Source organism: Diceros bicornis, chromosome 5 (genome assembly GCF_020826845.1).
Source record: "Diceros bicornis minor isolate mBicDic1 chromosome 5, mDicBic1.mat.cur, whole genome shotgun sequence".
Lineage (NCBI taxonomy): Eukaryota > Metazoa > Chordata > Mammalia > Perissodactyla > Rhinocerotidae > Diceros > Diceros bicornis.
The window spans coordinates 75,873,457-75,898,896 of NC_080744.1; the positions used below are offsets into that span (position 1 = coordinate 75,873,457).

General features: G+C 38.6%; 1 long non-coding RNA gene and 7 other non-coding genes across 9 annotated transcripts; all 8 read right to left on the reverse strand.

Moving 5' to 3' along the window:
* Nucleotides 1-89: 89 nt before the first annotated feature.
* Nucleotides 90-21,831, reverse strand: LOC131406355 (uncharacterized). Of its 2 annotated transcripts, none has more exons than XR_009220102.1 (5): nucleotides 21,797-21,831; nucleotides 5,988-6,208; nucleotides 5,531-5,686; nucleotides 1,842-1,963; nucleotides 90-134 (listed from the first exon to the last, which is right to left on the reverse strand). It is a non-coding gene; the product is annotated as an uncharacterized LOC131406355 (long non-coding RNA). The 2 variants fall into 2 exon arrangements; XR_009220101.1 differs by lacking the exon at nucleotides 90-134 and adding an exon at nucleotides 1,700-1,755.
* On the reverse strand, nucleotides 1,710-1,790 carry LOC131406543 (small nucleolar RNA SNORD115). The gene has a single exon (XR_009220184.1). It is a non-coding gene; the product is annotated as a small nucleolar RNA SNORD115 (small nucleolar RNA).
* On the reverse strand, nucleotides 7,371-7,451 carry LOC131406550 (small nucleolar RNA SNORD115). Its single transcript, XR_009220190.1, has one exon. It is a non-coding gene; the product is annotated as a small nucleolar RNA SNORD115 (small nucleolar RNA).
* LOC131406547 (small nucleolar RNA SNORD115) lies at nucleotides 16,188-16,268 on the reverse strand. Its single transcript, XR_009220188.1, has one exon. It is a non-coding gene; the product is annotated as a small nucleolar RNA SNORD115 (small nucleolar RNA).
* LOC131406544 (small nucleolar RNA SNORD115) lies at nucleotides 18,258-18,337 on the reverse strand. Its single transcript, XR_009220185.1, has one exon. It is a non-coding gene; the product is annotated as a small nucleolar RNA SNORD115 (small nucleolar RNA).
* On the reverse strand, nucleotides 20,155-20,232 carry LOC131406545 (small nucleolar RNA SNORD115). Its single transcript, XR_009220186.1, has one exon. It is a non-coding gene; the product is annotated as a small nucleolar RNA SNORD115 (small nucleolar RNA).
* Nucleotides 21,832-22,082: 251 nt separating the features above from the next.
* On the reverse strand, nucleotides 22,083-22,163 carry LOC131406719 (small nucleolar RNA SNORD115). The gene has a single exon (XR_009220339.1). It is a non-coding gene; the product is annotated as a small nucleolar RNA SNORD115 (small nucleolar RNA).
* A 2,701-nt stretch (nucleotides 22,164-24,864) lies between these two features.
* On the reverse strand, nucleotides 24,865-24,944 carry LOC131406546 (small nucleolar RNA SNORD115). The gene has a single exon (XR_009220187.1). It is a non-coding gene; the product is annotated as a small nucleolar RNA SNORD115 (small nucleolar RNA).
* Nucleotides 24,945-25,440: the final 496 nt, after the last annotated feature.

Sequence of the window (25,440 nt, forward strand, 5' to 3'; positions counted from 1 at the left end):
GGACCTGATTAACTTACCAATGAAGGCTTTCTGGAGCTCTGGTGCTAGGGTGAATTGGAGTAGGGCATATTTATTACAGGATGCCTGTGTGCCCCTGTCACAGCAAGCCAAATAACATTCTTCAATATCGTTATCTGAGAGGACAGAGGTAGAACAGGTGTCAAAAGGAGAACCACACCTTTCCAGTGTGCATGGATCATGTCTACTTTCCATTAAATGAGCAAAACTGTTGATATTCAAAAAAAGACCCATTACATAGACTTTAGCCCATTGATTTACAAAACTTAATAAGGTCAAAACATACAGATCACTTGACTTTGGAGAAACAATCCAGTGGTTTCATGAAGAAACAAGTGTCCCATTAATCTTTTCTTGTCTATATATTCAAGAAAGCCATACCAGTAACAATTGGCATGGTTTTTTGTATATGAACGCTCATAAAGCACTGGCCCTCTTGAAGCCACATGAATCTAAGGATGTAGAAATCAGATATCAAGGCACATGGAATTTGTATGCATTGCATTCATTAGCTTGAGAAATGCACAAACAGGTATTTCAAACTTGTGGCCAAATGTCTAGTCTTCCTGTCGTGAGTCCTCATAAATGTCTCATAAACATCACAAAGACAGAACAACATGAAAATATTACAATAAGGGTGAATATGTCTACTCCTACATTTAGACCAAAATAATATCACATCATAGAGAGAGTAACCATAACTCAGAAAATGTCTCAACACGATTTCAACAAAATTTCAGTAAAAAGATGTTTTTCTCATGGGGATGCCATAAAGTAGGCCAGTCAATCATTCGGAAGCAGAATGCATAATGGGACACATGTTGCCTGATTTGGTACACCTATTCATCTCAAAGGCCCTATCAGGAAGAATTGGCAGTATTCATACACTTTCTTTATATTGAAAATAATGTAGTCACATTATATTTGGGATTTATAATTCAGATATCAGTTTGCTTAACAATTTATTCAATTTCAAGTTAATGAGCAAAGCAAATTACTAACTGTCACATTTCTGTCTCCACTGGGATGGTCCTTTAGTTATGGAAAGTTCTCCAGGGAGCCAAAAACTGCCCATACTATTATGACCCCTAAATAATATTATAGAAAAATCAGTCTTGTTGTGTACATGTACTCAAATGAATAGTGTACATCGGACTGGGTACTATGAATCTAGTGAACCAAAAAATGAATAAAAAATTTCCCCAACTTTCAATCATATCAAATTCAGGTAGAAAGCAAAATTTTTTGATGGCATCACATCAAGTAGATCAGTCCCTCATTGAGAGGAAAACCCATATTGATATTCAGGTTCCCTCAATGAGTAAAGCTAATAGGCATAAGGGTGAATCATCATCACTAGTCCAACGGTCTGTTTTGAATGTATCTGTGACCAAGGCAGCCACTCCACCCTTATTAAAGGAATGGTATATCTCTTGCAGCATGTCTTACTGAAAGACACAATGACAGAAAATGATTCAAGGAATGAGTCCCAAATATTCCATGCTATTAGAAATTATAAATAACTAAAACAATGCTTAAAGGATGATAATTTGTTGTTCACCTAGAAGCACACAGACAGAGCTGGTCAAGCAAGTTTCCCACAATGGTGTCATTGTCTCAAGCCCAAAAATTATTCACCTAGAAGGAAATAAGGATTCCAGACTTCTAGTTCCAGATTTGTCACGCATGTTGGGCCTCCACATAATCTTATTGAGCCTGATTTTTATGTCATCATCTCTGTTAAAGATAATATAAATTCTCATGATTGACCTAATACATGGCACTCCCCATTCATATAGACTCTTGGAGTTGAATATGCTTACCAGAGGTGGATTAATGGGTTCTAAGGTGAATTATAGTTCCTGCATATTCAATGCTGGACACCTGGCTGGCGTAAATTGCCCCAGGTGCAGTAGACCAAATGGTGCTCTTCTTCTGTTATTACCTATGTGGACAGGAATAGGACAGGTGTCAAAAAGGAAAACTACACTTCTCATGGTTGTTTGGCTCATGCGTGATTTTCTTTGGAGTCAGTACTCCAAAATCAACCTAATTTGTTACATAGGCTGTAGACTACTGATTCACCAAACACAAGGAGGCCAATATATATAGGTTTCTTGACTTTGGAGAACCAGTCAGGTGGTGTCATGCAGAAATGAAATTATCTCATTGATTATCCCTTGTCTATACAATCAAGAAAACCATATTAGTAACAATCACATGGTCTCTTGCCTATTAATTCTGATGTAATAAAACCTTGGAAGCCACGTGAAATTCACGTTCTAGAAATAAGATATCAGGCAACTTGGAATTGTATTCATATTTTATTATTTCTTTTATTCTGTGCACTGTGGATTTAATTGGCCCTTCTTTTTCTGGTGTCTCAATATAGAAGTTAGATCATTGACTTGGGTCTTTCTTACTTTTAATATAGGCATTCAGTGTTACAAATTTATCTCTAGGCACTCCTTTTGCTGCATCCTAAAATTTTTGATGAGTTGTATTTTTTTTTTTAAAGATTTTATTTATTTATTTTTCCCCCCAAAGCCCCAGCAGACAGTCGTATGTCATAGCTGCACATCCTTCCAGTTGCTGCATGTGGGACACGGCCCCAGCACGGCCGGAGAAGCGGTGCGCCGGTGGGCTCCCGGGATCCGAACCCGGGTTGCCAGCAGCCGAGCGCACGCCCTTAACCGCCAAGCCATGGGGCCGGCCCAGATGATGAGTTGTATTTTCATTTTCACTTAGTTTGAAATATTTTCAAAATTTCTCTTGAGATTTATTCTATGACTTTGTGTTATTTAGGAATGTGTTGTTTAATCTCCAAGTACCTTGGTCTTTTCTAGTTATTTTTCTCTTACTGATTTTTAGTTTCATTTCATTGTTATCTGAGAACATACTTTGTGTGGTTTCCATTCTTCTAAATTTATTAATGTGTGTTTTTTAGCACAGAATATTATCTATCTTGGTGAACACTCCATGTGACCTTGAGAAGGATATGCATTCAGTTGTTGGTGGATGAAGTATTCTATAGATGTCATTTAGATTCAGTTGATTGATAGTCCTGTTCATTTCAACTATATTGTTACTGATTTTATGCTTGCTGGATCTGTCAATTGATATATTGGTGCTGAAGGCTCCAACTATAATAATAGATACATCTATTTCTGTGCGAAGTTCTATCAGTATTTGCCTCATGTACTTTGATGCTCAGTTGTTAGGCGCATACACATTAAGGATCATTATATCTTCTTGGAGAATTGATCCCTTTATCATTATATAATACCTCTTTTGATCTCTAATAATATTCTTTGCTCTGAAGTCTGCTTTGTATGAAATTAATATAGTTACTTTAACTTTCTTTTGATTCCTGTTAGCATAGTATATATTTCTCCATTGCTTTACTGTTAATCTGTGTCTTATATAAAGTGAATCTCTCATAGACAACATACAACTGGGTCTTGTTTTTATTCACTTAGTCTCCTTTACTTGGTGTTTAAAGTTAAAGGTTATTGATATAGTTGGATTAATATCTACCATATTTATTATTGTTTTCTGTTTGTTGCTCTTGTTTTTTTTTTGGTCTTCTACTCTTTTTCTGCCCTCTCTGTTTTAACTGAGCATTTTATATGATTGCCTTTTTTATTCTCTTTTATCATGTCAATTATATTTCTTTTTCTTTATTTTTTTTTTATTTTTTCCCCCAAAGCCCCAGCAGATAGTTGTATGTCATAGCTGCACATCCTTCTAGTTGCTGTATGTGGGACACGGCCTCAGCATGGCCGGAGAAGCGGTACGTCGGTGCGCGCCCGGGATCCGAACCCGGGCCGCCAGCACCGGAGCGCACGCACTTAACCACTAAGCCACGGGGCTGGCCCTATATTTCTTATTAAAGTCTTTTTTTAGTGATTGTGCTTGAGTTTAGAGTATACTTTTACAACTAATCAAGTCCTCTTTCAAAAAACACTATGCCACCTTGTGGTTTATTTAAGTACTTTATAACAGAGTATTTCCTTTCTCTTATGCCTTATAATGTTGCTTTCATTTATTTCACTATTCATTAGCTACAATCACCAAGTACATTGTTGTTATTGTTATTTTGAACAAACTGTTATCGGTCAGATCAATTAAGAATAATAAAAACAATATATCCTATTTTAACTTCATTTATTCCTTCTCCAATGCTTTTTTTTCTTTATGTAGATTTGATTTTCTGACTGATATAATTTTCCTCCTATTTGAATAATTTCCTTTTACATTTATTGTAAGGTTGGACTACTGGCAACAAATTTTCTCAATTTTTGTTTGTCTGAGAAAGTATTTCTCCTTCACTTTAAAGGATAATATAGCTGCCTACATTACTCATCTATTCTTTCATGTCATTCACTTTTCCATTAGAGCCCTCAAAATATTAATCATAATTGTTTTAAATTTCTGGTCTGATAATTCTATCAATTCTGCCTTACGTAAACCTGATTCTGATGCTTCATTCGCTGCTTTAAGCTGTGTTTTTTTTTTTCTTTTAAGTATGCCTTGTAATTTTGTGATGAGGGCTAGACAAGATATATTGCGTAAAAGGAACTGAGGTAAATAGGCCTTTATTGTGAGGTTTTATGTTTATTTGGCTAGAGGTTAGGCTGTGTTTACTATTTACTGTAGCTATAAGTGTCACAGCTAAAATTTCTTTTGGTGTCCTTGTTCTTGTCTTTTTTGTCTTTGAAACTTCTTTTTCCTTTCAATGATAAAGTAAAAGTTTAATAAATCATGATACATCCACATGAAAGGATGCCATCTACCATAAACAGTTCTGTAGGAGAAGATCTACATAAATGACAGGAGAAAATATCCATGTCTTATTCATATATTTAAAAAGCAGGTTAGATACAGATACTGATAATGTTAAAATATTCATATACAGATACATACAGATAATATGAATGAGTTTTGTTTTCTTTGTGTTTTTTCTCATTTTCCAAAGTTATACAGTGAACTTATATTGCTTATATAATAGAAAAATATGTTACGTTCACAACACATATCTGAGAGGTGGGAAATTATTCATTGTGACTTTTTAGGGTCAGGCAGGAATCCTTTAACTTTTATGGGAACTTTGCAGCCCTAAAAATGGAAACTAAGAGTCTTTGCAGATTGTTTCCTAAAGACAGGGCCATTATCTGCAGCTGAAAGAAAACCAACACAATGTTGAAATTTGTCAAGAAGAATAGTGAAAGCAGAAGTCATTGCCCTTTGCATACAAACTGTGCAAACACATCCTAGTTTCTAGGTCTCAAATAAAAACAACAGAGAGGCTCACTCCATGATCCAGCTCATGGAAGTCCTTCTGTGATTTCTTAAGGTCTGAGATGTACATTATTTCCATTGTATTCCCCTGTTATTAAAAGGGAGTCCTATTGCTGTTGTAGTAAGGTATGAGAGTAGGGGAAGCATTCTACAGTCCTATGACTAGGCATTAGTCTGTTAATGAGACCATACTAGTAGGCTGTGAGCTTACCTTCAGTAAGACAGGAAGGCTGGGGGTTGCTAGAGTTGAGTATTTCCCTTCTTCTACATTGAAGACTAGAGTGGATTGGATTGGGCATTTTCTTTTCCTCATGGAGTAGGCTATAGCAGGCTGGAGTTGGGTATTTTTCTCCCAGGTCAATTGATTCTGGTAAAACACAAGTTAGGCTCTGGTTAAATAATTTCCTATGAGATCAGTCCTTATTAAGAAAAAGAGAATGCTCTGGACATATTTCAAAATGGCTACCTTGGCCCTTCATCTGACAGAAGCAGTAGGGGATTTTTCTACAATATTCACTGTGAGAACCTGGTAGGGCTCCTGGAGATAAAACTCACACAAGCATGGGGCTTCTGCTAAGAGAGGGCCCCACAGAAGTTTTTAACTCTTAACCTGTTCAGAGTGAGCCTCCAGCAACTGTAATTGTTAATTACACTATAAGTTTTCCCACCTTGATACTAGTTCCAGTGGAAGTTTTAGTCTTGGCTAATGTTGGAATAAGTTGTGATTCTCTTGATCTGACAGACAATCCTTGTAATTTTTGTGGTAGTGATTTTTCTGTGTCTTCAATTATCTAATGAATTCCAGAGACATTATTGATTTTCAATCTATTCAGATTTTTCCTTGTTGTGTCAATGGGGGTGACAATTTCCAAGCACTTTCCATGCCATACTGGAAAAGAGAAGTCCAAGAGCATTCATTCTCATGTGTCTTGTACAACCCATATATAGGAACCGCAAACAAATGCGTGATGTGACATTGCATATATGTTCTGAGTTCTCATCAATGCCCCACAAATATGAAAAAACAAGAGCAAAGAGAAAATATAATAACAGGGGTGAATATATCTACTCCTATATTTACACTAAAGAACAACACACTATAGAGACAAGAACTATGACTCAGAAAATGTCTCAAAATTATTTAAGGAAATTACAGTAAAATGTGATGTTTTTAAAATGAGGATGACATCAAGCGCTTTGGTCACTCATGAGAAGAATTCATAACAGGACACTTGTAGTCTGATTTGGTGAACCTAGTTATTTCAAAGTCCAATCAATAACTGGCATCAGTCATGCTTTTATTATACTGAAAATAAAGAACTCACAAGATACGTGGGAGCTGAAATTCAGATAGTTTTCTCATCAGTGGATTCAATTTTAACATTCATGGAAAAGCAAATTACTGAATCTAACATTGTCTTATCCATTGTCAGGGTCCTTCAGTGATGGAATTTACATCAGTGACCTCAAAGCAACCTAACATCATTAGAATCCTATAGTAACAATAAAGGAAAATTGGTCTATCCATTCACATATCCAAATAAATACCTTACATTGGACTGAATACCAAAGAATAAAAAATTCCTTCGCTGTTAATAACACTCAATTCAGATAAAAATAAAGATTTTGTCATGGTATCAAGTCAAGTAGTTCAGTCACACATTGAGTAGAAAACCTCATATGGATATTCAGATTACCCAAATGGGTAAATCTAATCACCTTAGGGTAAATCTTCATAAGCCGGAAGATCTACTTGGAAGATATTTGTGACTAAGACTGACATTTACATCTCATCAATTTTATGATGGATATCTTGTCACACATCTTACTAAAAGAAACAATGAGAGAAAAAGACCTGAGATGAACCCCCAAAGTGTCAAATTATTAGAACTTATTGACCACTGAAAAAGCTGAAAAAGATGAGAGTTATTGTTCAGTTTTAAAAGTATAGATAAAGTTATAAATCACAAATCGATCAACACAAAATACAATACCTGTAAAAGAAAAACAAGGGACATCAAAACTCTGTCCCAGGATTGTAAACCTAGGCTGGGCCTCAGTGTAATCCCCTTGAGCATGATTTTTAGGTATTCAGATCTCTTCAATACAACGTGAGGTCTCATAACTGATGCAACACATGTGATTCCCCAAGCATACATACATTTGGACCTAACTATGCTTAACAAAGATGGATACAGGAAGTTATGAGGCCAAGGTGATTAGGAGTTTGGTCATAATGGCTGATATAGATTGTCCCAGGGGTAGCACGCTAAACAGGAGCCTGGAGTGACTTCCTCTGGAGTCATTATTTGAGTGAACAAGAATATGACAGGTGCCAAAATAAAGTACTGCATTTCCATTGGGCATGTGGCTCATGCATGCTTCTTCTTAATGGACCAATATGATCATTTCTGCAAAAATGATCCATTACAGAGGCTGTGTGCCATTAATTCACTAAACAAAAGGTAGACAAAGCACACAAGTTTATTGACTTTGGAAAACCAATCAGGAGGTGTCATGCTAAAACAATAGTATCTTATGGCTCATTCCTGATATATTTGATCAAGGAGCCATATCAGCAACATTTGACATTGTCCATTGCATTTCAACTTGGATAAAATGACCCTATGAAGCTATATGAAACTTATTTTCTAGAAAACAGATAACAGAATAATTGGAATTGTGCTTTCCTTCAAGCTTTCAACCCATGTATGAGAGTTTTCAGGCTGTGGCTGATAAGCCATTGTCTTTATGTTAACAGTCCTCATCCATGTCCCACAGTTATCACAAAAACAGCAAAACAAAAATATGATAATTGGGATAAATATGTCTACTCTTGTGCTCAGGGCTAAGATTATCAATGGTGGAGATAAAACCAAGAATCAGAAAAATCATCAATAGCATTCTTATGGAATTACAGTCAAATTGACCTTCTCTTCATAAGAATGTCATCCTTTACATCAATCACTCATGAAAAAGAAGAACTCATAATGGAACCACCGTTGTTTGATTTGGTAATCTAGAGAAATCAAATGGCCAATAAAGAATGTCTGGCATCATCCAGACTATACACTTCATTATATTGAATTAGTGAAGCAACATGATATCAGGTGGTGCAATTCAGTTATCTGATTATTCAACAATGTTATCAAAATTGTGTCATGTGTGGGACAAATTACTGAATCTCATTATCTCAACTATATCAACATGGTCCTTCAGTTATAAAAAGTTATTTGATGACCAAATGGGGTACAAAAGGTTGTAATCTGTTATGATATATTAGAAGTATGGCCTTGACACATATATAGACAGAGATGAATGTTTCCCTGAACCAGTTAGGGAAAAATTTCTTCAATTTATGACCTTAGTTTCAGACAAAACAAAGTGATTTCATTGTAGGCTCATATTCTGTAGTATAGCCACTCATTGAGAAGTAAACTCCATATTAGTTTTCAGGATACTTAAGGGTAAAACTGTTCAAAAACCATCATAAGGTGACGTCACTGTCATGGCAGAGTGAGCTTTCCCGTAAACTCTTCCCCCATAAGATACAACAAAAGGAACAGTCACAGACCAACAACGGACTGCTAGACAGCAAAAAGGTTGATCGGAAAGATCCACACTGCTGCACGTCTGAGAGTGAAACGTGCTGGGGCCCCAGGAGGAAGTAGGGAGAGGTAAGGATAACCCCTTTCCCTCCCCATCAGATCAACGATCTGGGTCCATGCAGCTCCCAGAGAGGTGGGAGGGGTGGCCCTCTGCAGGGAAACCATAGCTCTTCAGGCTCTCTCAGCCAGTGGGAAACTCCCACACAGAGGACTTAGAACTGCTACAGGGGTACCATCAACATCTGAGCACCCCAGGAGAGCAGATAACGAGGGGTGAGTGAGAAGCCCCCCACACCAGGGACCCAGCAGGCAAAAGAAAGAGCCACCCCCCCCCCCCCGCATGACGGACACTGTAGCTCAGCTGACCAGACCAGACCAAGTGGTTGGCCGGTTGCAGCGAGCAGCCGGGGCAGAGCGCAGGGGCCTCAGATTACACAGCCCTTAATCCCCACACAGTGGCAGCACGTGGAAATTGCAACCAGATATTTCCAGGATGAGGAAAAACAAAGCAAATACAGGAACCACAATGCAAAGGTACATGAAATCACCAGAACAGAAGGAAAATGACAAGCACCCAGAAACCAACCCTGAAGACACAGAAATCCATAACCTAAATGACAGAGATTTCAAAATAGCTATCATAAAAAAAATTCTATGAAATACGAGATAACACAGACAAAAAATTCAATGAGATTAGGAGTTTCTTCACAAAAGACATTGAAATCATAAAGAAAAACCAATCAGTACGTACGGAGATGAAGAACACAATGGAGGAGATAAAGGAGAGTCTGGAATCTTTAAAGAACAGAGCTGACAATATGGAGGAATGAATTAGCATTATAGAAGATAGGAATACAGATATGCTCCAGATGGAAGAGGAGAGAGAACTAAGACTAAAAAGAAATGAAGAAAGTCTCTGGGAAATATCTGATTCTATTAGGAAATGTAACATAAGAATTATAAGTATTCCTGAGGGAGAAGAGAGGGAAAGAGGAACAGAGAACCTATTCAATGAAATAATGGCTGAGAACTTCCCAAATCTGGGGAAGGAGCAGGAAATACCAGTAAGTGAAGCCAACAGGTCGCCTAAATATGTCAACAGGCAAAGGCCCACTCCACAACATACAGTGGTAAGGTTGGCTAAAGACAATGACAAAGAAAAAATATTAAGGGCAGCTAGACAAAAACAAAAAAATAACGTACAAAGGAACTCCCATCAGGCTTTCAGCGGATTTCTCAACAGAAACTTTACAGGCTAGGAGAGACTGGAATGATATATTCAAAATACTGAAAGAGAAAAACTTTCACCCAAGAATACTCTATCCAGCAAAAATATCCTTCAAATATGGTGGAGAAATAGTAACTTTCCCAGATAAACAAAAGCTAAGGGAGTTCATGGCCACGAGACCCCCACTACAAGAGATACTCAAGAAGGCCCTCAGGGCTGAAAAAAAGAAGAGAAAGGCAATACAAAGCTTGGAGCAAGGAGAAAAATAGGTAGACAAAATCAGAAAAATAGTAGATCTTTACCAGAATAGGTTAGCAACCAGTTAAATACCAAAATCAAAGATCAAAGGAAGGAATTCACTAAAAATAAATATAAGCTCATCACTGTAAACACACACCCACAACACAAGATAGAATAAGGTATAACAAGAACGACTTAGAAGGGGAAGAGGAAAGAGATTGAATTGATTTAGTATAAGGAAACAAGAGGCCATCAGATAATGGACTATCTCATACACAAGATTTTTTATACAAACCTCAATGTAACCACTAAACAAATAATCAAAACAAAATCACATATGATAAACAAAGAGAAAACTAGAAGAGTCATAAGACAGAACAACCAAACTGAATTGGCAGTCCGAAACAAATGAGACAAGAAACAAAGGAAATGCAAAAGAACTGGAAAATAAATGACAAAACAGCAACATTAAGCCCTCATATATCAATAATTTCCCTAAAAGTAAATGGATTGAACTCTCCAATCAAAAGATACAGAGTGGCGGGGCCAGCCCGGTGGCGCAAGCGGTTAAGTGCGCACGTTCTGCTGCGGCGGCCCGGGGTTCGCCGGTTCGGATCCCGGGTGCGCACCGACGCACCGCTTGTTAAGCCATGCTGTGGCGGCGTCCCATATAAAGTAGAGGAAGATGGGCATGGATGTTAGCCCAGGGCCAGTCTTCCTCAGCAAAAAGAGGAGGATTGGCATTGGATGTTAGCTCAGGGCTGGTCCTCCTCACAAAAAAAAAAAAAAAAAAGATACAGAGTGGCAGGATGTATTAAAAAGCAAGACACAACAATATGCTGCCTCCAGGAAACACATCTCAGCTCTAAAGACAAGCACAGGCTCAGAGTGAAAGGATGGAAGACAATACTCCAAGCTAATGGCAAACAAAAAAAAAGCAGGTGTTGCCACACTCATATCAGACAAAGTAGACTTCAAGATAAAACAGGTTAAGAGAGACAAAGAAGGGAAATATATAATAATAAAAGGGACACTCCACCAAGAAGACATATCACTTATAAATTTATATGCACCCAACATAGGAGCACCAATGTACATAAAGCTACTATTAACAAACCTAAAAGAAGACATTAACAACAACACAATAATAGTAGGGGATCTTAATACCCCACTTACATCAATGGATAGATCATCCAGACAAAAAGTCAATAAAGAAATAGTAGACTTAAATGAAAACCTGGATGAGATGGATCTAGTAGACATATACAAGCACTCCATCCAAAAACAGCTGACTACATATTCTTCCCAAGCATGCAAGGAACATTCTCAAGGATAGACCATATGTTGGGAAACAAAGCTAGCCTCAATAAATTTAAGAAGATTGAAATCATAACAAGCATCTTTTCAGACAATAATGCTATGAAACTGGAAATGAACCACGAAAAAAAACCTGGGAAAGTGACAAATGACAAAAACGCGGAGATTAAACAACATGCTACTGAACCACCAATGGATCATTGATGAAATGAAAGGAGAAATCCAAAACTATCTGGAAACAAAAGAAAATGAAAATATGCCATACCAAATCATATGGGATGCAGCAAAAGCGGTCCTGAGAGGGAAACTCATAGCGATACAAGCCCACTTTAACAAACAAGAAAAAGCCCAAATAAGCAACCTTAAATTATATCTAACAGAACTAGAAAAATAAGAACAAACAAAGCCCGAAGTCAGCAGAAGGAGAGAAATAATGAAAATTGAATAGAAATAAATGAAATTGAGATGAAAAAATACAGCAGAAAGGATTAATGAAACAAAGAGTTGGTTCTTTGAGAAAATAAACAAAATTGACAAACCCTTAGCCAGATTTACTAAGAAAAAAAGAGAAAAGGCTCAAGTAAATAAAATTAGAAATGAAAGAGGAGAAATTACAACAGATACCACGGAAATACAAAGGATTATAAGAGAATACTATGAGAAATTATATGCCAACAAATTGGACAATCTAGAAGTAATGGATAAATTCCTAGACTCATACAAACTTCCAAAACTGAACCAAGAAGAAATGGAGAATCTGAATAGACCAATCACAAGTAAAGAGATTGAAATAGTAATGAAAAACCTCCCAAAAAATAAAAGTCCAGGACTAGATGGCTTCTCTGGTGAATTTTGGCAAACATTCAAAGAAGATTTAATACCCATCCTTCTCAAATTATTCCAAAAAATAGAGGAAGATGGAACACTTCCTAACTCATTCTATGAGGTCAACATCACCCTGATACCAAAGCCAGACCAAGACAATAAAAGAAGGAAAATTACAGGCCAATATCACTGATGAACATAGATGCAAAAATCCTCAAAAAAATATTGGCAAACCGAATACAGCAATACATTAAAAAGATCATACACCATGATCAAGTAGGATTTATACCAGGGACACAGGGATAGTTCAACACCTGCAAATCAATCAACGTGATACACCACATCAACAAAACAAAGAATAAAAACCACATGGTCATCTCAAAAGACGCAGAGAAGGCATTTGACAAGATAGAACATCCATTTACGATAAAAACACTCAACAAAATGGGTATAGAAGGAAAGTACCTCAACATAATAAAGGCTATTTATGACAAACCCACAGCCAACATCATACTCAACGGGGAAAGACTGAAATCCATTCCTCTGAGAATAGGAATGAGGCAGGGCTGCCCACTCTCACCACTCTTATTCAACATAGTACTGGAGGTTTTGGCCAGAGCAATTAGGCAAGAAAAAGGAATAAAAGGAATCCAAATAGGCAATGAAGAAGTGAAACTCTCACTATTTGCAGATGAATGATTTAATATATAGAAAACCCTAAAGAATCCACTGTAAAACTATTAGAAATAATCAACTACAGCAAAGTCACAGAGTGCAAAATCAATCTACAAAAATCAGTTGCATTTCTGTGTGCCAATAACGAACTAACAGAAAGAGAGCTCAAAAAGATAATAACATTTACAATTGCATCAAAAAGAATAAAATATGTAGGAATAAATCTTACCAAGGAGGTGGAAGACCTATACAATGAAAACTACAAGACATTATTGAAAGAAATCAATGATGACATAAAGAAATGGAAAGACATCCCATGGATATGGATTAGAAGAATAAACATAGTTAAAATGTCTATATTACCTAAAGCAGTCTACAGATTCAATGCAATCCCAATTAGAATCCCAAGGACATTCTTCACAGAAATAGAAAAAAGAATACTAAAATTCATATGGGGCAACAAAAGACCCCAAATAGCTAAAGCAATCCTAAGAGAAAAGAACAAAGCTGGAGGCATCACAATCCCTGACTTCAAAACACACTACAAAGCAATAGTAATCAAAACAGCATGGTACTGGTACAAAAACAGACACAGAGATCAATGGAACAGAATTGAAAGCCCAGAAATGAAACCGCACATATACGGACTGCCAATTTTCGACAAAGGAGCTAAGAACATACAATGGAGAAAGGAAAGTCTCTTCAATAAATGGTGTTGGGAAAACTGGACAGCCACATGCAAAAGAATGAAAGTGGACCATCTGCTATCACCACTCACAAAAATTAACTCAAAATGGATCAAAGACCTGAAGGTGAGACCTGAAACTATAAAACTCAGAGAAGAAAATATAGGCAACACACTATTTGACATTGGTCATAAGGAATCTTTTCGGATGACATGCCTACTCAGACTAGGGAAACTAAAGAAAAAATAAGCAAGTGGGACTTTATCAGATTAAAGAGCTTCTACAAGGCAAATGAAACCAGAATAAGATGAACAGACAACCACTAGCTGGTAGAAAATATTTGCAAAACATATATCTGACAAGGGGTTAATCTCCATAATATATATAGAACTCACACAACTGAATAACAAAAAAACAAACAACCAGATCAAAAAATGGGTAGAGGAAATGAACAGATGCTTCTCCAAAGAAGATATACAGATGGCCAATAGGCACATGAAAAGATGTTCAACATCACTAATCATCAGGGAAATGCAAATCAAAACAACACTAAGATATCACCTCACTCCCGTTAGAATGGCTATAATCACCAAGACAAAAAACAACAAATGTTGGAGAGGATGTGGAGAAACAGGAACCCTCATACACAGCTGGTGGGAATGCAAACTGGTGCAGCCTCTATGGAAAATGGTATGGAGATTCCTCAAAGAATTAAAAATAGAGATGCCCTATGATCCAGCTATCCCACTACTGGGAATCTATCCAACGAACCTGAAATCAACAATCCAAAGAGGCTTATGCACCCCTATGTTCATTGCAGCATTATTCACTATAGCTAAGAAGTGGAAGCAACCTAAGTGTCCCTCGACTGATGACTGGATCAAGAAGATGTGGTATATATATACAATGGAATACTACTCAGCCATACAAAAGACAAAATCGTCCCATTTGCAACAACATGGATGGACCTGAAGGGTATTATGTTAAGTGAAATAAGCCAGAGAGAGAAAGACAAACACTGTATGATCTCACTCATATGTGGAATATAAACCAACACATGGACAGAGAAAACTGTATTGTGGTTACCAGGGGCTATGGGGGTAGGGGGTGGGCACAAGGGGTGAAGGGAGACATATATATGGTGATGGACAAACAAAAATGTACAACCCAAAATTTCACAATGTTATAAACTATTAAAACATCAATAAAAAAAACCAAAAAACAAAAAACCATCACGAAAACAATGCAAGATACCATATCGGGATGCAAAAATACAATAGTCAGAATGAATATGTCTACTCCTGTATCTTGGTGAAAAAATTATCACATAGTAGAGATGAAAGAATGGTTCAGAAAAATTCTCAACATCATTTCAATGAAATTTCAGTCAAAAGTGGCCTTTTCCTCATGAGGATGCCATTCTTTCGGGCAATCACTTATGGATAAGAAAAACTCAAAATGGGACACAAGTGGCCCAATGTGGAGAAGCTAAACAGAGCAAAGGGCCAATCAGGAAAAACTGGCATCACCAACGGCATACAATTCATTATATTGATATGGTGCAATTCACATAACCAGCAACATAACAATGTATTCAAAATAAGACCCAGGGACCAGGCAAATTCTTTAATCTCACAATGTCTACTCCATGGGCATGGTCCTCCAGTTATAGAAAGTTCTTTTGTGACTCAAATGTAAACACAAGCAGTTTTGATAACCTAAGTATATCAAAATATTGGTTTTGTAGTGTGTACAGGCTGAGAAGGATGTTGCCAGAGTTCCAGTTAAGAAAAAAAATTTCCTCAGTTCCTAATCTGAACAATTTCAGGTAAAACAGAAAGATTTCAGTTTTGATAGGATCATATACCACAGGATGGACATTCACACAGAAGTAAAACCATATTGGTGTCCAGGTTCACTAAATAAGAAAAACCTATTGCCTTAGATCAGGACTCATTACTAGTAGTCGAATATTCTATTTGACATGGTTCTAAGATCAAAGTAATCCACTCATCTCTCATTATCAATGCAATGGTGTAACCCTTGGCCAAAAGTCTCACTGAAAGTGATTAAAAGAGAAAAAGAGCTAAAGAATAAATCTTGAAAAGCCCTACTATTATGAAATATAGATCATTACACAAAGCATAAATTATGAGTATGCATTGTTCACATAGAAGTTCATAGACAAAAAATTCCCTTAAGGACTTTGTTGTCTCAACTCCAAAATACTATTGCTCTACAAGGGAAATAGGACCCCCAACATCCTATCATAGGATTGTACTTGAGAATGGGTCTTAACATAACCCTATCGAGCATAATTGTTGGTTAATCATCTCTCTTCAAGACAATATTAGGTCACATCATTGATCCACCAGGGTTCTCTCACCTCACCAATGCACTTGGACCTGAATATGCTTACCAAGATTAGATTATGGAAACAGGGTGTGATCTGGACAAGAGTTCTAGGTGCTGGACACCAGACAGACAAAAATTGACTCAATGTCAGCAGGCCAAATAAGGCTCTTTTGAGGAGTCATTGTCTGGTAGACACAGTAGGATGGCTGTCAAAATGAAGTACTACATTTCTCATGGGCTTGTGCCTCACACATGCTACTCCTCAAAGAATCATAAAGATCATTCAACAAAAATGAGCCATAACAAAGGCTGTGCACCTTATATTCACCAAAAACAAAAATGGCAGAGCATACAATTTTCTTATGAGGAAAAATACTCAGGGTGCATCAAGCAGGATCAAGCGTCAAACGATATCACTAGACCTGAATAGACCTTTATTTCTTTTTTAAACATTTTTGTTTTTTGTGAGGAAGACCAGCCCTGAGCTAACATCCAATGCCAATCCTCCTCTTTTTTGCTGAGGAAGACTGGCCCTGGGTTAACATCCGTGCCCATCTTCCTCTACTTTATACGGTACTCTGCCACAGCACGGCTTGCCAAGCGGTGAGTCAGTGCGCGCCTGGGATCCGAACCGGTGAACCCTAGGCCACCGCATTGGAGCGCGCACACTTAACCTCTTGCGCCACTGGGCCAGCCCCTTGAATAGACCTTTATTGAGTCTATCAAACCAAGGGACTGTAACAGGACATTGGGCATGGTCTAAGGGATGTTAACATGCATAGTTTGAAATTGTGAAGTCATATGAAAATCATTTTTAAAAGACAGATATGAGCAAAATTGAAATTGTGCTGACTTTGACTCAACCATTCACAAATTTACGAACTATTTCAAGCTGGGTACAAAAAGTCAATGTCTATTAATTGAAAGTTTCCATTTATGTACAAAAAACATCCCAGAAACAACGATGAAAATTTCAAAAATGAAAAGGAGCATATCAACCAATGTAATTCACCAAATATTATCACATTGTGGAGATGAAACGATGGAAGAAAATAAATCTCAAATACTTAACACAAAGTTCAGTAAAAAGTGTTTTTTCTCCTTGAGAAAGGCATCATTTAAGGCAGTCACATCTGAATAGGAAGAACATAAAAACAGATTAAGTTGCTCGATTTGTTTGGCAAAGCTAAATGATCAAAGGGCCAATTAGGGAGAATTGGCATCACCAACAGCCCACAATTCCTTAAAATGACATGGTGAAGCCCTATAAATCCTCAGGAGCTGTCATTTAGCTGTCTAAATACTCAACAGTGTCTTTCAACAAAGACTATGAATGGGGTTCATTCCTGCAGCTCACCGCCTTGAAGCCGTGGGCATGATTCTTCCCTAGAGAAAGTTGTTTCTATACCCAAAGCAGACTCAAGCACTTGTCATTCCTTCAGTATATTAGAGTTATTGGCTACAACTGGTGCACAGATGGATGTTAATGTTGCCTAGGAGGCAACTGAAAGAAATATTTCCTCCATTTACACTTGGATACATTACAGGTATAATGAGAAGCTTTCAATTTCCAGAAATTATATCCCATAGTGCTGACATGAAAGATAAATCAACCATCTATTGGTATTTAGGCTCTCAAAAGAAGTCAAACATATTTATTATTTTAAAGTGGGCCTTCCCCATTATCCAATGTTCTCTATAGCTTATTAACTATAATCAAATACATCCACATCCATCTGATCATACAGGCAAGGGTGAAATCCATGTCCAAAGGTTTCACTAAAAGACACATTGAGAGAAAAAGAGGTAAGGACAGGCCCCAAAATGGACCCAGTGAAATAAAACCTAAAAGATAACAAATGTCTTGGTCATGAGGAACCTATACACAGGGTACAGCAATATGAGATTCTCGCAAGGAATTGGTTGCTTCAAAACCCAAGCTCATTTCTCTAGAAGGGAAAAAAGGATCCCCAACATTCTTTCCCAAGATTCTCAACTTCACTGGAGCTCAGAGCAATGCTTTTGAGCATGATTTTTAGGTCATCATCTCTCTTCAAGACAATATGAGTTCTCATCATTGACTGAACCAAGGCACTCTGAACACATCTATAAACTTGTACCTGAATATGTTTACCAGAGATGGTTTCTAGAAATTAGGATACAGAGATGGATATGAACTTTTCTGTAGTCCAGTTGCTGGACAAAGGCTGACAGAGATTGCCCCGGGGCACCAAACAAAATATGGATCTTTCAATGGGGATATTGTCTGGATAAAGAAAAGGACAGCTTTCAAAATGACCTAGTGCATAAGTCCTAGTACTATGGCTCATACGTGATACTCCTTAAAGCATCAAATGACTATTCATAAAACAAACATATATAAATACACAAATACTAACTTATACATAAATACACAATAATATAAATATATACATACATAAATAAATGAATAACAGAATAAACATATCTAAACAGAAGGCACACCATCATCAATTCACCATTCAGAGGTAGGAATAGCATATAGCTACTCACCTGAAAAACACTCAAGATAGGTCCTATCAAATTGAGAGTTTCTGCTCATTTCTTGTTTTTGCAAACAATGGATAACAAAGAGGGACTATTGGGATAGGCCTGTGTTAACGAATACACATAAAATGACACTATGAAGTAACATGGATTTCATTTCCATGAACAAATATCTCTGCAGTCATGAAAATGTGCTCACTATCAGTCATGCAGGCCGAGCCTAGCACGGGATAATTCATCTAGGACCTGAAAGCCACTTTCTCTTGTTCAGTGTCACCTTCTATGTCCTCAATCATCCCACAAACAGACGTGATAATATTCCATCATTGATATATCCATCTCAACTCCTCTACTTCCAGCAAACATAATTTAATAATGGAGATGATACCATATCTGATATCACCTGATAGATGATTCCCACTATCTGCTCTATGAAAGGACATTCAAGAGTGTTTTCCTACTACTGAGGATGCCATCGTTTTAGGCAGTCATGCCAGATAGGAAGAACTTCACATGGGATGCAAGTGACCCGACAGGGCAAAGCTAAACAGATCAAGGGATTCATAAAGAATGACTGACATCATCAAGAACACATAGTTCCTCAAATAGACATGGTGAATCCCTTCCACTCCTCAGAGGCTTGCCTGAAGCTATGTGAATCTTAAACAGTATATTTCACCTGAGACCCATAGGACAGTTTCTTTCCTGCATCTCACTCTCTACATGCCATGGACAATGGGCTTATCCAGAGAAAGTTCTCCTGACACTGCAATGCAGGCCATAGTACCTATCATCTGTACAGTATATTATTCTTTGGGGCCTCAGCCTAGGCACAGAGAGAAGTGCATTTACACAAAGGACAATGAAGACAAAGCTTCCATGTGTCTACACCCCAATTCATTTCAAGTATAACACAAAACTTTCGAGTACCAGAGATGTGGCACTGCATGGCTGACAATGAAGCACAAATAAATCAAACCCTCATATTTGCATTGTTGGTAAAGGAACAAAATTATGTATTTCCTAAAGGATGCCGATCTTAGAGTCCAATGATGGCTGTAGAAGTATTGGTTATCAAAGACATCCACTCACCTCGGATCATGAAGGCAATGAAGGGACCACAGCCAGAATGATATAATGAAAAACACAAGGAGAGAAGCAAAGAGAATTGCCTTGAACGTAGCCTTGAGTGAGGAACTAAGGATCATAAAACAGAGCCTAAAAAAATAGAAAGACATGGACAAGTGGAGTCACATAACCAGGATAGAGACAAAGATGACTTCATGAAGGGACTGGGGCTTCAAGTCACCATCCCATTAAAACAGAAGGGAAATCAGAAACCCCCAAATCTGGCCCGCAAATTCTCATCTGAATTGGGACTCAGCATGAACCTAAAGAGCATATTTAGGTCATCATTTCTCTTCAAGACCATGTGAGTTCTCCTTATTGACCCAACCGAGCCACTCCCCAAGGCACTTCTACACTTGCACAGAAACATGCTTACCAGAGACAGTCCCTGAAAGCTAGGAAAAAAGATGGGCTTGACTTTCTCTGTTGTCCAGGTGCTGGACAAAGGTTGGCAGATATTGCCCCGGGTGCACAAACCCAAACACGGATGTTTATCTGCAGACATCGTCTGGGTAGAGAGGAGTAAGACAGCCATCAATACGAACCAGTCCATCACTCCTGCTACCGTGGCTCATACATGCTACTCCTGAATGCATCCAATGACGACTCCATTTATAAATACAGAAATCCTTCCAGAAAGACAAAGACAGAAATACATGCAGAAAAACCTAGTGGCCTCAGTGGACAGAAACACATACATACAAAGAAACATACATGAATGACAAAGGGAATACAATTCAATCCAGCTAAAGGGAATTCAGAGCCTTCATTGATTCCCCCTTCAGGAGGAGGGTTGCACACAGGCTTCTCGTCCGGGAGAAACAGCCAGGATGTGTGCTGCCAAATCGACACCTTCCTACTGCTCATTCCTTCTACTTGCAAAGAATGGGTCACAGATGGGACATGGGGTTTGGCCTGTTGCCCACTTGTACAAGTCAAGAGATGCCAGAAGCGACGTGGAATTCCTCCCTGAGAACACAGATGGCTGCAGACCATAATATGTGTTCCCTATCAGGAAGCCAGTGGAAGCCTTGCAAGGGAACCTTCAGCCAGGGCCACTAAGCCACTTTTTCCACGTTCAGAATCACCTTCCATGACCCCAACATCCCACAGCAGGCCACGCAAATATTCCAGCATCCCGATAAACACAGCAACTCCTCGACTTACGGCAAACAACGTCTCCCCGGGGAGATGGTACCACGACTCCGAAGCAGTCTGACCATCAATGCTATGCAAGGACATTCAAGGGTGTTGCTTTCCCCCTGCAGATGCCATCGTTTCTGGCAGTCGATCCAGAGAGGAAGAAGTCCAAGCGGGATGCAGGGGTCTGACTGGGCGCAGCTAAACTGGTCAAGGGGCCCATCAGGAACAACTCACATCACCAACCATCTGCAGTTCCTTCAATTGACATGGTCAATGCCTCTCAGCCCTCACAGGCCTGCCTTCAGCTATCTGATTCCTCAATGGTGCCTGTCACCTGGGACACCCAAGGGACAGTTTCTTTCCTGCATCTCACCCTCCCAATGCCATGGGCATCCTGCTTTCCTAGAGGAAGTTCCCCCAACACTCCAAAGCAGAGCACAGCACTCATCATCCCTTCATTCAGTTCTATGTTTGGGCCTCAACCTGTGCACACATGGACGTGCATGTTACCCGGAGGGCCACTGACGAGAAAGCTGCCCTCCATTGACACTCAGATCCACCCCGGGTATAAACCAGAGCTTTCGACTGACGGACGCCTTATCCTGGATGGCTGACAATCAAGGAGAAAGAAACCATCTCTGCGCATCTACTTCTGCAAGAGGGTCAAAGCCATGTATGGCCCGAAGGCTGATACAAGAGTCCAATATCTTCGGGGGCTATATGGAGGATCAAAGACATACACTCACCTCAGATCGCTTGGGCAACGAGGAAACCCCAGGCCGATCCTCTCACTGAAAGACACAACGAGAGAAAAAGAGCTAAGGAATGGCCTAGGACGTGGCCTTCGGGGAAGAACCAGGGGGCCGAAAGCAGCCTCAAAGAGGAGCACCTCTTGGCCTCGGGGAATCCCATAGACAGGGTAGAGCCACACAAGATTTCCTCAAGGGACTGCTGGCCTCAAGACCCAATCCCATTACTTTAGAAGGGAAATCAGGATCCCCCACATCCAACCCCCAAATTCTCAACTTCATTGGGCCTCAGCGTAATCCTATTGAGCATGATTTTGAGGTCATCATCTCTCTTCAAGACACTGTGAGTTCTCATCATTGACCCAACCAGTATACTCCCCTGCATCTCCTCATTTGCATATGGATGCTTACCAGACAAGCTTTCCAGAAACTAGGGTATCAAGACGGACATGAGTTTCTGCATAGTCCAGGTGCTATACAATGGCTGACCAAGATTGTCCTGGGAGCATTATCACAAATGGGGATCCTTTTCTGTGTATCTTGTCTCAGTAGAGGAGTATGACAGCTTTCAAAACGACCTAGTCCAGGCTGCCAGCCCGGTGGCGCCAGCCGTTAGGTGCGCGCGCTCTGCTGCTGCGGCCCTGTGCTTGTCGGTTCGGATCCCGGCCGTGCACTGATGCACCACTTGGCAAGCCATGCTGTGGCGGCGTCCCATATAATGTGGAGGACGATGGGCACAGATGTTAGCCCAGGGCCAGTCTTCCTCAGTAAAAAAAGAGGAGGATTGGCAGATGTTAGCACAGAGCTGATCTTCCCCACAAAAAAAAAAAAAAAACTGACCTAGTCCATCACTTTGCACTTGTGGCTCCTACATGGTACTGCTGAATGCATCCAATGATGATTCCATCCATAAATACAGAAATCCTTCCAGAAACACATACAAATACAGAAATACACGCATAAATGCCTATTAACCTAAATGTATAGATGCACATAGACACAACGAAACATACATGAATGACTAAGGGAATAAAATTCAATCAAGCTCATGGGAAGGCTCAGCCTTTTTTGATCCCATTCAGAAGGATGGTTGCACACAGGCTTCCTGCCTGGTAAAAACACTCAAGGATGTGTGCTGTCCAATCGAGAGTCTCCTACTGCTCTTTCCTTCTCTTTGTAAACATTGGGTCATAGAAGGAACACTGGGGTTGGCTTATTGCCCACTTTTAAATGTCAATGCATTGTTGAGGCTCTTTCCCATTTTTGTATAAAAGAATCAGGATCCTTCTGTCTGGCTCCCAATTTCTCCACTTCATTTGGCCTCATGGTAGTCCTTTAAGTCATCATCTCTCTTTAAGTCCATATTATTTCTCATCATTTACCCAACCAAGGTTCTCTCCATACATTCTTACACTTGCATCTGAATATACTTATCAGAGTTTATGTGTAATTTTTAATGCCAAGGTCAACTTATGTTTCTTTATACCTTCATGGCCACTTGACTGACATAGATTGTCCCAGTGGCTGCATCCAAACAGGGTTCTTCTTGGAATTGTTATCTGGGTGCTCAAGGGTAAGACAGCTTTCAAAATGTCTTACTACAACTCTAACTTTTTGCCCACCCATGCTCTTATTTAAGAAATTAATGTAATCATTTTTTCAAAATTTACTTTTTATAATGTCTGTTTAGTTTTCATTCACCAAACAGAAGAATAATGTATACAGATTTCTTGTCCTTTTATAAACACTGGGTGGTATCTGCCAACATGAGAACATGTTATTGGTCAATCTGGTTCTGTCCAGTGAAAGTCTTTTCAGGAATTTTGCAATGGTTAATTGCACATAAACTTGCATAAAATTGTACTCTAAGCCCCACGAATCTCTGGGTCTATAAGTCAGATATTAGGGCACTTAAAATTGTGATCGTTTTTATGAATTCTCTCAAAATATATGTGATTTTTCAAATTGAGACCAGTAAGCCATCGTACTATGTTGTGAGTCCTCTTCAATGTCTCATAATCAACAAAAACAGAACAAAGGAAAAATACAGCAATCAGTGTAAATATGTCTACTTGTGTATTTAAATCTAAGAAAATCACACCATGGAGTGGGAACCATAGCTCAGAAAATTCTCATATCAATTCAACAAAATTTCTATAATAAAAGTAGTGTTTTTCTCATGAGCATAAGTTCAAGTAATTCATTCACTCATTGAGAAGAAGCATTCATATTGCTGATTTGGTGACACTAAGCAATTCAAAGTGGAAATTAGGACTTCTAGCATCATTCATAGCATATTCTTTATTATATGAAATAATGGATCCACAGTGGGACCTGGAATTCTGATATATGTTTCTTCATGAATATACTCAGTTTTAAGTTTCAAATTTTAGTCCTGTAACCAGTACAACTACTGAACCTCAAATCTCCTTTTCAATGGCAGGTACCTTCAGATATGGAAAAATTCTTCACAGACCTCAAAGTAGCCCAAAGCAGTTAGAATCCTCTAAAATTATAGAAATGTTGATCTTATCATGTATGTAGAAATAAATGAATATCAAACATTGTACCAGGAACCAGTGAATCAATTTTTCTCAACTTCAGTATTATAAACTTCACATTCAAATGAAAGATTTTGTTGTAAAATCACATCATGTAGGTCAGTCACTCATTCAGAAGAAAATTCCATATCCCTATGCATGTTACCTTCTGCGTAAACCTATTTGCCCTAGGGGTGTATCTTCCCCAGTCAATCATCTGTTTGGAATGTATCAGCGACCAAAGGAACCCAGACATCTATTACCAACGCAGTGTTGCAAGCCTTAATTGAATGTCTTACTCAAAGACACACTGAGAGAAAAACAGTGAAGGACTGAGCTCTGAACATGCCCTAATATTAAGATTATAAATCTCTTATAGGATGACCATTTGTTTTTTACTTTTGAGCACATAGACAGGATTGTTCACATGAGTTTCTTTTAAGGTTTTCTTGTCTCAAGGCCAAAATAAAATGTCTAGAAAAAAATAATATTTCCCAACATACTGATCCAGATTGTCACCTAGGTGTATCTTCATCATAATCCTATTGATCATGATTTTCAGGTCATCATCTCTCTTCAAGACAATGATGTCTCAGCATTGACCCAAGCCATGGCATCCCCACATATACATACACTTGGACTTGAATATGCTTACCAGGCAATTATGGTACTAATTTGGACAAGAGCTTTAACATATTTAGTGCTAGGCATCTCACTCACTTTAATTCCCCAAAGCTGCAGGCCCAACTGTGCTCTTCGTCTGTAGTCATAATCTAGGCGCACAGGAGTAGGACAGGTATCAAAACATAGAATTGTCTCTCATGGAGTATGGCTCTTGCATGCATCTTTAATGGAGCAATATGGTCAATACTTAAAAAAATGATCTATTATGGAGGTTATAGACTATTGATCACCCTACACAAAAATGACACAGAATACAGGTTTCTTTGGAGAATCATTCACATGGTATCAGACAAACACAAGAGCATCCCATTTGTCATTCTTTGTCTATATATCAAAGGATGCCATACCAGTAACATTTGGCGTGGTCCATCACATATGAACTCCCCTAAAGTGACAAACCTGAAGCCACATAAAACT